The sequence below is a fragment of the Microcaecilia unicolor genome, chromosome 7, assembly GCF_901765095.1.
Source record: "Microcaecilia unicolor chromosome 7, aMicUni1.1, whole genome shotgun sequence".
Classification (NCBI taxonomy): domain Eukaryota; kingdom Metazoa; phylum Chordata; class Amphibia; order Gymnophiona; family Siphonopidae; genus Microcaecilia; species Microcaecilia unicolor.
Window position 1 is genome coordinate 262524 of NC_044037.1, and position 16725 is coordinate 279248.

Here is a 16725-nt window from a genome sequence, read left to right on the forward strand (position 1 = left end):
CAGCGCTGCGTAACCCTAGTAGCGCTTTAGAAATGTTAAGTAGTAGTAGTAGTAGTACATTCAAAGCGGTTTACATACATTCAGGTACTTATTTTGTACCAGGGGCAATGGAGGGTTAAGTGACTTGCCCAGAGTCACAAAGAGCTGCAGTGGGACACACTCAGTTCCCCAGGATCAAAGTCAACTGCACTAGCCACTAGGCTACTCCTAAACCCATGAGCTCCCCAAAGCAGAGAATCCAGAAGCTGACAAGCTCCATCCACCACCTACTGGAGATAGAGATATACTAAAGGGAGGATAGTACACAAAGGGTCAATGCCTGTTTTTAGTGTTCTCTATAGCCATCTGCTGGTAGATTGATACAATCCACTAGTTCCTGGATGCATCTGCTGCTGAAGATAAGGAATCAAATTTAAATCACTATTCACCCAAATACGAATAATAATATTTTTAAAATTATTTATTACATTTGTATCCCACGCTTTCCCACTCATCGCAGCCTCAATGCGGCCTACATAGTACAAGAGAATACAATCTGTAGTATCAGAATCAACAAAGGAGATATGTGGTAGGACAAATGAACAAGGGGTAAATGGGATAAAAAGAGGTATGAGAGTAAGGATAGGGATAGGTAAGGAAGTGGAGCGATGAAGAAGAGGTAGGGGAAGAGCACGGAGGGTAAGAAGATTGGTAGGAGGTAATTTCTGAGTCATTGTTGTTAATGATTAGATGAACCAGTAAATGGATGGGTTGCTTATGTTTGATTTTGGTAGGTCAAGTCGTTCGGGTAAATCTGTTTGAATAGATGGGTTTTCATTAGTTTCCTAAAGGGAAGGTATTCACTAGTTGATTGAATGTATCTGGGTAGAGCATTCCAGAGTTGGGATTCCAGGTAGGGAAGTTAGATGCATGATACGTTTTATACTTTAGTCCTTTGCAATTGGGAAGGTGCAGGTTGAGGTATGTTCGTGAAGATGTTGACCTGTTTCTGGATGGAAGATCTAATAGATTGACCATGTAACTTGGTGATACTCCATGGATGATCTTGTGGATTAGTGTGATGGTGTTAAAGTTGACTCATTCTCTAATAGGGAGCCAATGAAGTTTCATATGGAGGGGTGTTGCACTTTCAAATCTAGCTGCCGTGTTCTGGGCAGTTTGAAGTTTCTTCATGATTTGAGCCTTACATCCAACGAAAATACTATTACAGTAATCAGCGTGGGTGAGTACCGTGGATTGTACTCAAGGGGAGGTAAGGTTTCACACGTTTCAACATCCACATCATGTTGAACATTTTCTTGGTGATGAACGTTGCATGGTCTTCAAGGGCTAAGTATTTATCCAATGTAACTCCAAGGATTTTCAGATTGTTGGCTATAGGAATTGTGATATCAGGAGTGGTGAGAGTAGTTGGATGGAATGTGGAATATATTCGGGGCACTAGTTGGAACCAAATCGAATATGAATATTTGGTACAGCCCTAGCAGATACTATTTAAGACAGAGGAGAAAAACCAGGATTCTGATCTCAACACAACCAGTTCTTAAAATTTAAGCAATAGTTACATTTATCTGGGAAAGCACTGAGCAGACAAAAATCCTCAGCTACCAACTAGTATTCTTATAAATGAAGTTCCTCAAATAAATCTCTGCAGATTTATCCCTGTTTTCCTAGAGAGGCATTATTTATCTCTCGTAACATTACTGTTATTCAGAGGCAACATTAAGAAGCTTTCCATTGTGATCCACAGATCACTAATATAATCTGCAAGATCTCACAAACTTATCTACCGTAACACAGTGATCTTAAAACCAGAATGTTCAGCAAGGCATTTCAGATTTTCAAAACAAGGACTGCTAATGGCGTTTTTTGTGCTGAGCAAACTAAGCCCTGACAGGTAAATTTTGTATTTCAGCCTTTTCTAAATTAAAAAACAAACAAACCAAGAAACAACTTTACAGAGGGCAGTAAAATACTAACGCAAAAGCTGATAAAATGATGTTTGGAACATTCTCCCCCCCCCCCCCCCCAAAAAAAAAAGAAAACACGACTTCAAAATATGAGTGATTCTCAACATGTTGAGTCCAAGTTAAAACCTCATCTTTATAAAACTTATAAAACAAATTTAAGACTTACAATATATAGGGTTGTATGAGTTTTGCAGGCACAAGCAGCATATTATTAATTGGCTCTTAATATGCAGCATGACAAGGTTACTGAGGTGACTAATCTATGCATTTTCTGACAAGACAAAGGCTCAAAACTGTCTGCATATTGCACCAATAACCCAACTGCTTTTTCTTACACTCTCCCTCTCTGTGCATATTAGCCTCCCACTTCCTGGGACATAGAGCCCCCTTGGGTTTCTACTCCCCAAATACATCACTCTGCACTTCTTTGCATTAAATTTTAACTGCCAAACATTAGACCAATAAGTACATAAGTATTGCCACACTGGGACAGACCAAACGTCCATCAAGCCCAGCATCCTGTTTCCAACAGTGGCCAAATCCAGGTCACAAATACCTGCCAAGATGCCACAACCCCCCCCCCCCAAACAACAAAAAAAAGTTCAATATATCTTATGCTGCTTATCCCAGAAATAAGCAGTGGATTTTCCCCAAATCATTTTGATAATGGTCTATAGCATTTTCCTGTAGGAAGCCGTCCAACCCTTTTTAAAGCCCCCGCTAAGCTAACCGCCTTTACCACATTCTCTGGCAACGAATTCCATAGCTTAAGTACACGTTGAGTGAAGAAATTTTTTCTCAGATTCATTTTAAATTTACTACTTTGTAGCTTCACTGCATACCCCCCCCCCACCAGTTCTAGTACTTTTGGAAAGAGTAAACAAATGATTCATATCTACCTGTTCCACTTCACTCATTATTTTACATAACTTTGTCATCTCTCTCCTCAGCCATCTTTTCCTCCATGCTGAAGAACCCTAGCCGCTTCAGTCTTTCCTCATAGGGACGTTGTCCCATCCCCTTTATCATTTTTGTCACCTTTCTCTGTACCTTTTCCAATTCTTTTTTCATGCTTTCCACTCCCTTCGGGGTGTCCACTCTATTACAAATCTTGGCATCAGCCACAAAAAAAGCAAACCTTACCTTTTATTTATTTCTTTTTTAAATCCAAGAATTTTATTGGTTTTAGAAAAAGACAACCAATTTATCAATCAATAACATCAAGTAATAATAACTAACACAGAATTCAAACAGAGAGAGCAATGTTGCTGACAAATATATAGAACAGAATCGACTCCAGCACAGACCCTTGAGGCACTCCACTACTCACTGTTCCTTCCTCCAAGTGAATTCCATTGATCACCACACTCTGGCATCTGTCAACCAGTTTCCCAATCCACTTCACCACTCTGGGTCCTAAGTTCAACCTGTCAAGTTGTTACTCATATGAGGACCCTTGAGGAAGGCCTCATTGCCAAAACACAGTGCATTAAGTCCATAATATTTGCTTATTCTACACTAGTTATCCACCATTTTGAATAAAGGCACTGGTTCATCATCGTAGTCTATTTTCCTTTTGGTCATTCCCACCATTTGTCTTCTGTAGCACAGGATTAGCACTGACCACCTACAAAATAGATACTGGAAAGTGCATATATGCTTTTTTTTTTTTTTTTTAATGGCCACATACTAAAGGCAACATGAGTGCATAGTAATTGATACAAAAACTAGAAAAATTGGCCAACTACTACTATTAAAAGGGGCTTAAACACAGGTGAAAAATCTACACATGGGCGCACTAAGGCCATTTTGTTTCACAGCTTAGTAAGGAACCCCTTTGTTAGTTCACCTTCTTTTGCAAAGTTGCAGTAAGCTTTGTACACCTTTTTGTTCATTTATTTATATCCCACATTTTCCCACCTTTTTGCAGGCACAATGTGGCTTACAATGTATAGTTATCGGAAGATAGGTTGGGAGAAACAGTTAGTGTTGCATAGAGGATATCATAATGGAAATGTAGGCATTAGATATGAGTAGAATATAATACTGATATAGTAGGTAAGGTGGGGCTGTCATAGCAAATAGCGTAATCGAGATTCAAACAAGCACATATAAGCAAAAATAGTGCTGAAATAGATAAAATATTACATTATAGTTGCTGATCTTATTGGTATGCCTTGTTGAATAGGTGGGTCTTCAGGGATTTGCGGAAGCTAGTTAGTTCATAAGTAGTTTTTATGTTGAGCGGCAATGCGTTCCATAACTGTGTACTCGGGTAAGAAAAGTTTGACGCATGCGTTAGTTTGTATTTTAGGCCTTTACAACTGGGGAAGTGAAGATTAAGGAATGTGCGGGATGATATTTTAGCGTTCCTGGGTGGCAGGTCTACCAAGTCTGACATGTAGGCTGGTGTCACGTCCCGTGACCTTACCTGCTCTTCCGCTGTGGGCAGCGGGAGTCAGCGGCAACCACGGACGGCGGGAGTAGGCCCACGGAGGCGCCGGCGTGGCCGCGGGTCAGGCCGAGACCGGCGCCCCGCGGGAACGAACGCCAGCCTCGGGGGAAGGGAAGGTCGGCAGGAGGGTCGCGCCAGCCAAGATGGCGGCGCCGGGCCGACGTCTCTTGTGCGTTGGAGCTGAAGGGTTCCGAAGCTCCTCCCACCTCGCCCCGGATTGGTGAACCCGAGCGATGACTCCGCCCGGAGTTCGGGCAGAGCCAATCCAGGAGCTCTGCCGACTCCCCGGGGCCGGAGTGGTGGGTTTCTTCCCGGGGGGCGGGAGGCCGCGGTATTTAAACCTAGGAGCCTGAGACATCGCTGCTTCCGGTCCTGTTCCTGAAGCAGGTCCAGTGCTTTCGTGTCCCGGATTGCTAGCCGCCCTTGCTAGCCGGTATCCAGAGACTAAACTGATTCTTCCACGGAGTGCTAGCCGCCCTTGCTAGTCACTATCCAAAGACTATACGGATTCTTCCACGAAGTGCTAGCCGCCCTTGCTAGCCACGATCCAGAGACTATACGGATTCTTCCACGGAGTGCTAGCCGCCCTTGCTAGTCACTATCCAAAGACTATACGGATTCTTCCACGAAGTGCTAGCCGCCCTTGCTAGCCACGATCCAGAGACTATACGGATTCTTCCACGGAGTGCTAGCCGCCCTTGCTAGCCACGATCCAGAGACTATACGGATTCTTCCATGGAGTGCTAGCCGCCCTTGCTAGTCACTATCCAAAGACTATACGGATTCTTCCACGGAGTGCTAGCCGCCCTTGCTAGCTACGATCCAGAGACTATACTGATTCTTCCACGGAGTGCTAGCCGCCCTTGCTAGCCACTATCCAGAGACTATATTGATTCTATCCACGGAGTGCTAGCCGCCCTTGCTAGCCATTATCCAGAGACTATATTGTTTCTATCCACGGAGTGCGAGCCGCCTTGCTAGCCATTACCCATTGACTGTGTTTGCTGACTGCCAGCCAGGCCAACCGTCAACCCCGCGGTTCCAGCAGTCCTGCTGGCCGCCTGCAGCTGAGGGCTCAACCCTTGGTGAACGGCGGCTGCCGCGGGTGAAGATTCGGGGTTGCACGGCTGTCCTTTGAGGTCTTTCGGGGCCTTAGGGAACCTAAGGGCTCACCAACAAGAAGACAAGACAGCTGGGGCATTCCCGTGAATGATTTTATGAACTAGAGAACATACCTTGAAAGCTATACGTTCTTTAAGTGGGAGCCAGTGTAATTTTTCCCTTAGGGGTTTGGCACTTTCATATTTTGTTTTTCCGTATATGTGTCTAGCTGCGGTGTTCAGGGGGGTTTGCAGTTTCTTGATGATTTGCTCTTTACAACCAGCGTAGAGTGCATTGCAGTAATCTAGGTGGCTAAGCACTAATGATTGCACTAGGTTACGAAAGATAGTCCTTGGGAAGAAAGGTCTTATTATCCTTTTTAGTTTCCACATTGAATAGAACAACTTTTTTGTTGTATTTTTCACGTGACTTTAAAAATATAAGATGTCGATCGATGGTGACTCCAAGAATTTTTAGGGTGTCCGATACGGGAGGGGATAGTTTTGGTGTGTTTATGGTGGTGAATTTGCTCGTCTTATGTTGTGAGCTAAGTATGAGGCATTGCGTTTTTTCTGCGTTAAGTTTCAGCTGAAATGCTTCCGCCAATGAATGCATGGTATGGAAACCTTGATTGATGTCGTTGGTTATTTCCATTAAATCATGTTTAAACGGGATGTAGATCGTTACGTCATCAGCGTATATGTATGGATTGAGGTTTTGATTGGATAATAATTTAGCCAAGGGTGTCATCATTAGGTTGAAGAGAGTCGGTGAGAGGGGGGATCCCTGGGGAACTCCACATTCAGGTGTCCATGTCTGAGGTGGTCGAGTTAGATATCACTTGGTAGGATCGTGTGGTTAGGAAGCCTTTGAACCACTTGAGTACGTTGCCTCCAATTCCGAAGTATTCAAGGATGTGCAGTAATATTCCACATCAACCATATCGAAAGCACTGGACATGTCGAATTGTAGAAGAAGTATGTTATCAATTGTTTAAATTTAGTTATGAAAGTTACTAATACTGTTTCGGTGCTGTGGTTAGCCCGGAATCCTGATTGGGAGTTGTGTAGTATGGAGAACTTATTTAAGTAGTTGGCGAGTTGATAGCCAAATTAACGGAAGGAATGGTGACCTATCAGAGGAATGGATGCTACTGGGCGGTAGTTGGTTAGATCATTTGTGCTTTTCTTTGCATCTTTGGGTATTGGGGTAAGATATTTCCTTTATCCTTTGGGAAAAGCCCGTTTTGTAGCATATAGTTCAGGTGTTCCGTGAGGTCTGCTATGAATTGTTGAGGGCCAGACTTTATTAGGTTGTTAGGGCATATGTCTAATTTGCAGTGAGACTTGGCGAACCTTTTGAGCTTTTGGGAGATGTTGTCCTCCGACAGCTTCTCAAAGTTGGTCCAGGTTCTGTCCGCCGGGTATTCGCCAGGGTTTGGGTCTCGACAATCAAGGAGTTCTGCGTAGTCTGTGGTATTGACAGGTGTCAAGAGGCGTAATTTTGTGATTTTCTCATTGAAGTATTTTGCGAGGTTGTCTGCTGCTGGTTTGTCTGTGCTGTAAGAAGTTACCGGTGTGGTGTCTAGTAATTTGTTCACGAGTTGGAAGAGTTTGTGTGTGTCCTTGTAGCCTGGTCCAATTTTAGTTTTATAGTATAGTCTTTTAGTTTGTCTTATGGTGTATTTATATTTTCTTTGTAGTTGCTTCCAAGCGGGAATGTGGAGTCGTCTTTCTTTTTGTTCCATGCTTGTTTTAGCCTTCTAATTTGTGTTTTTAGCTGTTTCAGTTCTTCGTTATACCATGATATTGAGTTCTTTCTGTGTGAAGTTCTGGTTTGGAGTGGTGCTATGTTGTCTAATATGTTTTTGCATCTATTGTCCCATTCTTGGAGAAATTGGTTTGTATCCGTCTTTATAGACCATCCAATACCATAGAACTGTTGCCAGAATGTTAGAGGATCTATTTTTCCTCTTGTGGTGTAAGTTGTTCATTCTTGTTTGTGGGGTGATTCTTTCATTCGCCAAAGGAGGGAGAAGTTTGCTATATAGTGATTGGACCATGGTATAGGTGTCCATTTTATATCAGTTAGTGCCAAATTTAGGTCAGGGGCAAATTTATGTGTAATGATATCTAGTATGGGTTTGTTGCATAGTTGGCCTATGAAAGTCCCATAGTTGAAGGAATTCTTCATATTCTTGGGCGCTTGTTGAGGTAGGATCTTCAAGGTGTAGGTTAATATCCCCTACTATAAGTAAGTTTGAAGTAGAGACACATGTGTTCGATATGAAGTCCATAAAGTGTGTTTGGCAATCTTGCCAATTACCTGGCGGTCTGTAGAGCAGGACTACGTTAAGGTGTTCCATTAGGTTTGGGTGATTGATTCTTACTGAGGCAATTTCGAGTTGGGGCAGAATGGATTCGGCTATGGTTGTAATGGTGAACTGGGATCTGTAGATTATGGCTATTCCTCCTCCTCTTTTACCATTTCTTGTCCAGTGGGTGATTTTATAACCTGGGGGACACAAGTCTAAAATTGTGGGGTCTTTGAGGTCGTGAATCCAGGTTTCAGTAATGAATAAGAGGTCAAGTTTGTCTGTTGTGATCCAGTCTGTTATTGATGTTGTTTTGTTAACTACTGATCTAGCGTTTACGTATCCTAGCTGGATTGCTTGATAGCAGTCGGTTTGTGACGGGGATGTATTGATTTTTTATTAGTTGTGTGGTTTCTTGGTATTTGGTTTTGTTGTGTCCTTTCTTCCCTTTCTGTTGGTTGTTTCCGTTCATATTTGCTTTTCCTTTTAATTGGTCGTTATTCTTTTGTCCTGTTGTACGGTAGTTGTCTGTAGGGTTTGTGTGCTGTGGGTAGATTGTTGTCCATGTGGGGGGTTGTCCATGCATAGTAGATTAGTGAAAAAAAATAGATTATTAAAAGCAGCTTGTTAATGTTCATATTGGCGTTGGTTAGCGTAGTATAGTAATCTAATTAAAAGTGTTGGCCGGGGGTGTAAGTAAGGAGGAGAAGCTTGAATTGGATGCGGTATCTGATCGGAAGCCAGTGAAGCGACTTGAGGAGAGGGATGATATGAGTATATCGGTTCTGGCGGAATATAAGACATGCGGCAGAGTTCTGAATGGATTGAAGGGGGGATAGATGGCTGAGTGGGAGGCCACTGAGGAGCAAGTTGCAGTAGTCGAGGCGAGAGGTAATGAGAGCTTGGACGAGAGTTCGGGTGGTGTGCTCAGTGAGGGAAGGGTGAATTTTGTTGATGTTGAAAAGGAAGAAGCGACAGGTTTTGGCAGTCTGCTGGATATGCGCAGAGAAGGAGAGGGAGGAGTCGAAGATGACCCCAAGGTTGCGGGCAGATGAGACGGGGAGGATGAGGGTGCCATCAACTGAGATAGAGAGTGGGGGCTTAGGTGGAAAGACGAGGAGCTCGGTCTTGGACATGTTCAGCTTCAGGTGGCGGTTGGACATCCAGGCAGCAATGTCGGATAGGCAGGCCGATACCTTGGCCTGGGTCTCTGCGGTGATGTCTGGTGTGGAGAGATAGAGCTGGGTGTCATCAGCGTAAAGATGATACTGGAAGCCATGAGATGAGATCAGTGAGCCTAGGGAAGAGGTATAGATAGAGAAGAGAAGGGGTCCAAGAACAGATCCCTGGGGAACTCCAACAGATAGTGGGATGGGAGTGGAGGAAGATCCATGAGAGTGCACCCTGAATGTGCGGTGGGAGAGATAGGAGGAGAACCAGGAGAGGACAGAGCCCTGGAACCCAAACGAGGCCAGTGTGGCGAGAAGTAAATCGTGATTGACAGTGTCAAAAGCAGCAGAAAGATCGAGGAGGATGAGGATGGAGTAGTGGCCTCTGGATTTGGCCAGGAGCAGGTCACTGCAGACTTTAGAGAGTGCTGTTTCTGTCGAGTGGAGAGGGCGGAAACCGGACTGGAGTGGGTCGAGGATGGCATGAGAGGAGAGAAAATCAAGACAGCAGCTGTGAACGGCGCGCTCAAGTATTTTGGAGAGGAAGGGTAGGAGAGAGATGGGGCAGGTAGGGTCAAGTGATGGTTTTTTAAGGAGAGGTGTGACTACGGCGTGCTTGAAGGTGTCAGGGACAGTTGCAGTGGAGAGAGAGAGGTTAAGGATGTGACAGATGAAGGGGTTGACAGTATGGGCGATGGTGTTAAGTAGGTTGGTGGGGATGGGATCAGAGGAACAGGTGGTGCATTTCGAGGAGGAAAGAAGGCGGGAGGTTTCATCCTCGGTGATCTCAGGAAAGGAGGAGAAGGAGGCCTGGGTTGGTTGGTTGAGGGAGAGGGTTAATGGGTGAAGAGGGGGGGGGGGGGGTGATGGCTTGGTAGTGTACTCAAGGTTGATCTTTTGCACTTTGTCATGGAAGTAATCAGCCAGTGATTGAGGAGAGAGTGAGGGGGGAGTGGGAGCGGGGGCACCTTGAGGAGAGAGTTAAGGGTGGCGAAGAGATGACTAGGGTTGGAGCTGAGAGAATTGGTAGAGTGTAATAGTCCTGTTTTGCAAGGAATAGGGAGGAGTGGAAGGAGGATAGTATGAATTTATAGTGAAGGAAGTCTGAATGAGTACGAGATTTCCTCCAGAGGCATTCGGCAGATCGTGCGCAGGAGCGAAGGTAACGGATGCAAGGGGTCAGCCAATGCTGGGGATCAGTACGCTTTGTGGGACAGGAGGTGGATGGTGCGAGGGTGTCCAGAGCAGAGGAGAGAGCGGCATTGTAAGCGGAGACCGCTTTGTCGACAGTCTCAGAGGACATGATGGATGGGAGGAGATTAGAGATACTAGCGGATAAGGTGAGGGGGTCAATGGCCTGGAGATTCCTGGAGGTGGTGGTTAAGGTTGGGCGGGGCGGGGGGGGGGTGAAGTGTGAATGTGATCAGGTGGTGATCGGAGAGAGGAAGAGCTGAAGCTTGGAAATTGGAGGGTGAGCCGGATGAGGAAAGGACGAGGTCAAGACAATGGCCGTCACGGTGAGTAGGGGTGGTAGAGCACAGCTGGAGGTTGAAGGAGGAAGTTAGGGTGAGGAACTTAGAAGCGTGAGGGTCGGATGGGTCATCAGCATGTATATTAAAGTCTCCGAGAATGAGAGACGGAGATGAGGGCTCAAGAAAAACAGAGAGCCAGGCATCGAAGTCCGTAAGGAAGGAAGAGAAGGATTTATCAGGGGGGCTGTAGATGACTGCCACTCTGAGTGGTAGCGGGTTGAATAGCCGGATGGAGTGGGCTTCAAAGGATAAGAAACAGTGAGACTGCGGTAGGAGGAGGGGTTGGAAACTACAGGAGGGCAAGAGTAGTAACCCAATGCCTCCACCGTGGCCAACTGGGCGGGGAGTGTGTGAGAAGAGGTAACCACCATGGCAAAGGGCTGCGACTGAGGCAGAGTCGTCCGGGGAGATCCAGGTTTTGGTTAGGGCGAGCAGTTGAAGGGATTGGCAGATGAAGAGATCGTGGGTGAAGGGCAGTTTGTTGCAGACTGAGTGGGCATTCCACAAGGCGCAAGAGAAGGGGGAGGACGGGAATAGAGACGAGATTGGAGACGTCCCGGGATCGTCCGCGTGGATAGGACGGGGACAGATTAGGGTTAATGTCTCCTGCAGATAGTAGGAGGAGGAGCAAGAGAGAGCGGAGGAGGGAGGGGGAGGACGGGCGACGAAGGCGGGGTGCACTTAGGAGGAATGGGGATGGATTAATAGCAGGAAGGAAGTGTTGAAGGTTGAGAGCTAGGATGGAGGAGGGGGACAAGAGGGATGGTGAGGTGGTGAGGGATGGGGGTGAAAAGGGTATTGCCATGGCGGGCCAGGCGGGAGGGCAACGAGTTCTAATGGTGGACAGTGGGGGTGGGGAGGAGAAGAGATTAGGAAGGGACAGGGCAAGGAAGAGCACGTGGATAGGAGCCATACGTAGTGACTGAGGTGTAGCAGGTGACTGTGTGGTGACTAAGGTGTTAAGCAGATAGATAGAATGGAGAGCTGGGTTGGAGGTTTGGAATTGATGGACTGGTAAGTTAATAGTTGACAAGCTAGCAGCAGGCAGGCAGGTAAGTCAATGGATGAGAGGCTCGCAGGCAGGCGAGCAGGTAAGTCAATGGTTGACAAGGTAGCAGCAGGCAGGCAGGTAAGTCAATGGCTGAGAGGCTTGCAGCGGATCAGGCGGACTGAAGCACGCTGGAGCAGATGTACTGGAGCAGGCAGGCTGGGCAGGTGTACTGGAGCAAGTAGGCTGGAGCAGATGGACTGGAACAAACAGGGAGAAGCTGGAACAGGTGGACTGGAACACTGGAGCAAGCATGGGAAGCTGGATCGGTGGACTGGAACAAGCTGGGATCGGGCGGACTGGGACGAGCTTGGAGCAGGCGGATCAGGCGGACTGGAACACACTAGAGGATTTGGACCGGAACAAGCAGGCTGGAGCAAGCAAGGGGAAGGTGGATCATGCAGACTGGAACGAGCTTGGAGCAGGCGGATCAGGCAGATTGGAACACACTAGAGCATTTGGACCGGAACGAGCTTGGAGCAGGCGGATCAGGCGGACTGGAACACACTAGAGCATTTGGACCGGAACAAGCAGGCTGGAGCAAGCAAGGGGAAGGTGGATCATGCAGACTGGAACGAGCTTGGAGCAGGCGGATCAGGCAGATTGGAACACACTAGAGCATTTGGACCGGAACGAGCTTGGAGCAGGCGGATCAGGCAGATTGGAACACACTAGAGCATTTGGACCGGAACGAGCTTGGAGCAGGCGGATCAGGCAGATTGGAACACACTAGAGCATTTGGACCGCAACGAGCTTGGAGCAGGCGGATCAGGCAGATTGGAACACACTAGAGCATTTGGACCGGAACAAGCAGGCTGGAGCAAGCAAGGGGAAGCTGGATCATGCAGACTGGAACGAGCTTGGAGCAGGCGGATCAGGCAGATTGGAACACACTAGAGCATTTGGACCGGAACAAGCAGGCTGGAGCAAGCAAGGGGAAGCTGGATCATGCAGACTGGAACGAGCTTGGAGCAGGCGGATCAGGCAGATTGGAACACACTAGAGCATTTGGACCAGAACAAGCAGGCTGGCGCAGACGGACTGGAATGAGCAAGGGGGAAGCTGGGATCAGGCAGACCGGAACAAGCTGGGATCAGGCAGACTGGAACAAGCTGGGGCATCTGGACTGGAACAAGCAGGCTGGAGCAGATGAACCGGAATAACTGGGGGGGAAGCTGGAGCCGCCGGTCTGGAGCAAGCAAGCAAGCAGGCAGAGAGAAGCTGGCTCGGGAGAGCTGGAGCAGCTGGGCTCAGCTGGGAACAAGCAGGCTGGAGCAGATGAACCAGAACAAGCAGGGCTGGTCTGGGGCGAGCAAGCAAGCAGGCAGAGAGAAGCTGGCTCGGGAAAGCTGGAGCAGCTGGGCTGGTCTCAGAGTGACCGAGCAGGGCTGTCCTCAATGCAGCAGAGCAACCAGGCCGCCTGGGGAAGACCGCCTCGCTGTACGCCACCCCAACTGCTCCAGTCCGGAGGACCCGTGGTGCAGGCAGACCGCGCCACGCGGCGGGAAGGACAGCGTGGGCGTCGGGCTGCTGGGCCCGGGACCACAGGCGAACTCCCTCCGACTCTACCTGGGTCACCCGGAACTCTCGGCCAACACGGTCCCAGGCAATTCCTGCCGGGGAGCGCGACGGCCGACCAGCTTCTCCTCCTTAAGTAGAGGAGTGTGGTAGCCGTGTTAGTCCACTCTTAAGGTTATCAATAGAAAACAAACAAAATAAAACATGGAAAAGAAAATAATATGATTCCTTTTTTATTGGACATAACTTAATACATTTCTTGATTAGCTTTCGAAGGTTGCCCTTCTTCCTCAGATCGGAAATAAGCAAATGTGCTAGCTGACAGTGTATATAAGTGAAAACATTCAAGCATTACTATGACAGTCTGACAGGGTGGGAGGAGGGGGGTGGGTAGAATCCTCAAAGGTAACTTTAAAACCATACAAGAACGTAAGACCTTTGAAGTCAGAATGATTGAATATTTTAACACCCAACAGAAAGGACTTAACAAGGATCTGGGGTTCCTAGCCCATTATAAACCATAAAGCTGTACGTCTCTGTTGATCACCCTCCCCTCACCTATCCACACCCACCCTGTTAGAATATCAATGATATGCTTTGATGACCCCATGCATACTTCCTACCCACCCCCCTCCTCCCACCCTGTCATAGTAATGCTTGAATGTTTTCACTTATATACACTGTCAGCTAGCACATTTGCTTATTTCCGATCTGAGGAAGAAGGGCAACCTTTGAAAGCTAATCAAGAAATGTATTAAGTTATGTCCAATAAAAAAAGGTATCATCTTATTTTCTTTTCCATGTTTTATTTTGTTTGATTTCTATTGATATCCTCCTTACTTACAAATGCACTCACTCTGCTGCTCCTCACTACCTCTCTACTCTCATCTCCCCCTACGTTCCTGCCCGTAACCTCCGCTCACATGACAAATCCCTCCTCTCAGTACCCTTCTCCACCATTGCCAACTCCAGGCTCCGCTCATTTTGCCTTGCCTCACCCTATGCCTGGAACAATCTTCCTGAATCCCTACGCCAAGCCCCCTCCCTACCCATCTTCAAATCCTTGCTTAAAGCTCACCTCTTCAATGCTGCATTCGGAACCTAACCTTTTGAACATATACAGTAGGTTGTCCCAATCTGTCTGACCTATCAGATTAACTGTACATTTGTCTTTTAGATTGTAAGCTCTTCAAGCGGGGACTGTCTTTCCATGTTAAATTGTACAGCGCTGCGTAACCCTAGTAGCGCTTTAGAAATGTTAAGTAGTAGTAGTAGTAGTTGACGAAGTTTTACGGTCAGCAGTGTGGTATGGTGTTTTTAGAGTGTTCGTTGGTTAGAAGAGATCGCTATAAGTTAAGGTATAAGTTAATATGACAGTTCAGGATGATTCAGTGTTATGATTACAAGTAATAATACAATTCAAGTATCAGGATAGTTTGGTAGTGCAGTACAGTAAAAAATATTATGAGATGTAGTGTTACAATTACAATTAAAAATACAGTTCAGGTGTCAGGATAGTTTAGTGCAATACAGTAAAAAATATTCTGATACGCAATACGGGAATTAGAGGTTCGTAACCTAAGCTGTTCAAGCGTTAGGGTCTTAAGTCGGCCTGGGTGCTTAGACTTTGGTTAGTCTTTGTTTCCAGTCTTCTACGTTGTCATCAGGCCTCTTGGAGCAGTTTATTTATTAACTTTTCCTCCAAAATTCAGATGATAAGATATAATATAGCCAGAGACCCCCCACTGGAATGGTGGAGTGCAGAGCCATAGAGCTCAGGCTACTAGGGACATAGGCCAAGTCAGAGGTGTTATGGGTATATATGTAGTGACTGAGGTGTTAAGCGATAGATAGAACGGCAGAGCTGGATTAGAGGCTTAAAACTGGAATGGTAGGCAGCAGGCAGGTAGGCACTGCCCAGTAAGAACAAGTCACACCCACTATGTTTGAAAAATGTGGGAGGAAAGGAGGTGAAGAGCCTGAACACAGAGACAGAGCAGTTATCTGCAGGCAGATTAGGTTGCTTGGGAGGGTATATAAGAACTATCACCCTAGGGGTGGGTGGGTAGAGGGGTGGGTGGCAGGGATCTAAGTCTAAAATGTACAGACAGAGCTGCAGCACAGCCAGTTAATCTGTAAAAAAGATGGATTTCTCAAGAAAAACTGGTATAGAAGGCTGCCCCTCTAACAGAGAATCAGGTCACACCCACTAAGTTGAATTTGTGGGGGAGATTCAGAGACAGAGCTGCTAAGTCTAAAATGTACAGACAGAGCTGCAGCACAGCCAGTTAATCTGTAAAAAAGATGGATTTCTCAAGAAAAACTGGTATAGAAGGCTGCCCCTCTAACAGAGAATCAGGTCACACCCACTAAGTTTGAATTTGTGGGGGAGATTCAGAGACAGAGCTGCTAAGTCTAAAATGTACAGACAGAGCTGCAGCACAGCCAGTTAATCTGTAAAAAAGGTGGATTCTCAAGAAAAACTGGTATAGAAGGCTGCCCCTCTAACAGAGAATCAGGTCACACCCACTAAGTTTGAATTTGTGGGGGAGATTCAGAGACAGAGCTGCTAAGTCTAAAATGTACAGACAGAGCTGCAGCACAGCCAGTTAATCTGTAAAAAAGATGGATTTCTCAAGAAAAACTGGTATGCTTGACATAACTAGAAGCTTGCTGGAAAAGCATGGCTTAGTTGCCTAGACTAAGACCAGAATGGCCTTAGCTGGAAAAGTTAGGTCAAGGAATATGAAAAAAAAAATGGAAGATTTAAAATATGAACACAAAATGGAAACTTTAATATCAGTTACAAAATGGAATTTTCTCTTATCTAAGTTAGAAAAACAAGTTGAGAAACAAGTGCGTCATGCCAGGTGTAAGGAAATGATTGAGAAAAAGGGGGTGTCAACTTTCCAATTAAGCAAGATTGTGGTCAGCTAGTTTGGGATAAACAAGTTTAACACTGTAGCTTATGGGCCCCTTTACTTAGAATGGAGATAGGAGAACATATAAGGCAAGAGGAATTAGGGCGTGTCAGAAGACCTTTTGACTCGCTACACAAAGTACTGTCCACCCATCTGCTTGTATTCCTGATCTTGCTGTACTGTTGTGGTAAGCTATAATAAAGGTAATTATCCCTATACCTTTCCTTCTCACTCCTTTCTATAGAATATCTAGAAAAAGGCAAAGATCTGCCACAGAAATGGCAAATCAAAAGAAAAAAAGCAGATCAAAAAAGACAAAAAAATAGAACAGGAGGGTAACAGAAGAAGTGGTTTATTACAAGTTACCCGATGTGGCCACGTTTCGCCCTCAGGCTGCGTCAGGGGTAAAAAAAACTACAAAATAAAAATACATAATGAGTAAAACAAACTTCACCATTGTATATTTGATAATAAAACATATCTAAAAACACTATCACATCATATAAAATAAAAACAGATCAAATCTAAAAACATAATACAATAAAATATAATATCAAATCAATATCAGTTAAAAACATTCAGATTAAATATGCATGCAATAAAATAATTTTAATACAAGACATTATATCAACACAAAATATAATAATATCAACACTAAATGTATATCAATAGAACTGCATCGGACAGATAGGTGGAG

The 16725-nt window shown here is 45.7% G+C and overlaps 1 protein-coding gene across 2 annotated transcripts in view; it reads right to left on the bottom strand.

Annotated features, from left to right (window-relative positions):
• The window catches only part of GCNA (germ cell nuclear acidic peptidase), a 194587-nt gene that overhangs the window by 173953 nt on the left and 3909 nt on the right, over positions 1–16725 (bottom strand). The gene's annotated exons all lie outside the window — the stretch shown is intronic.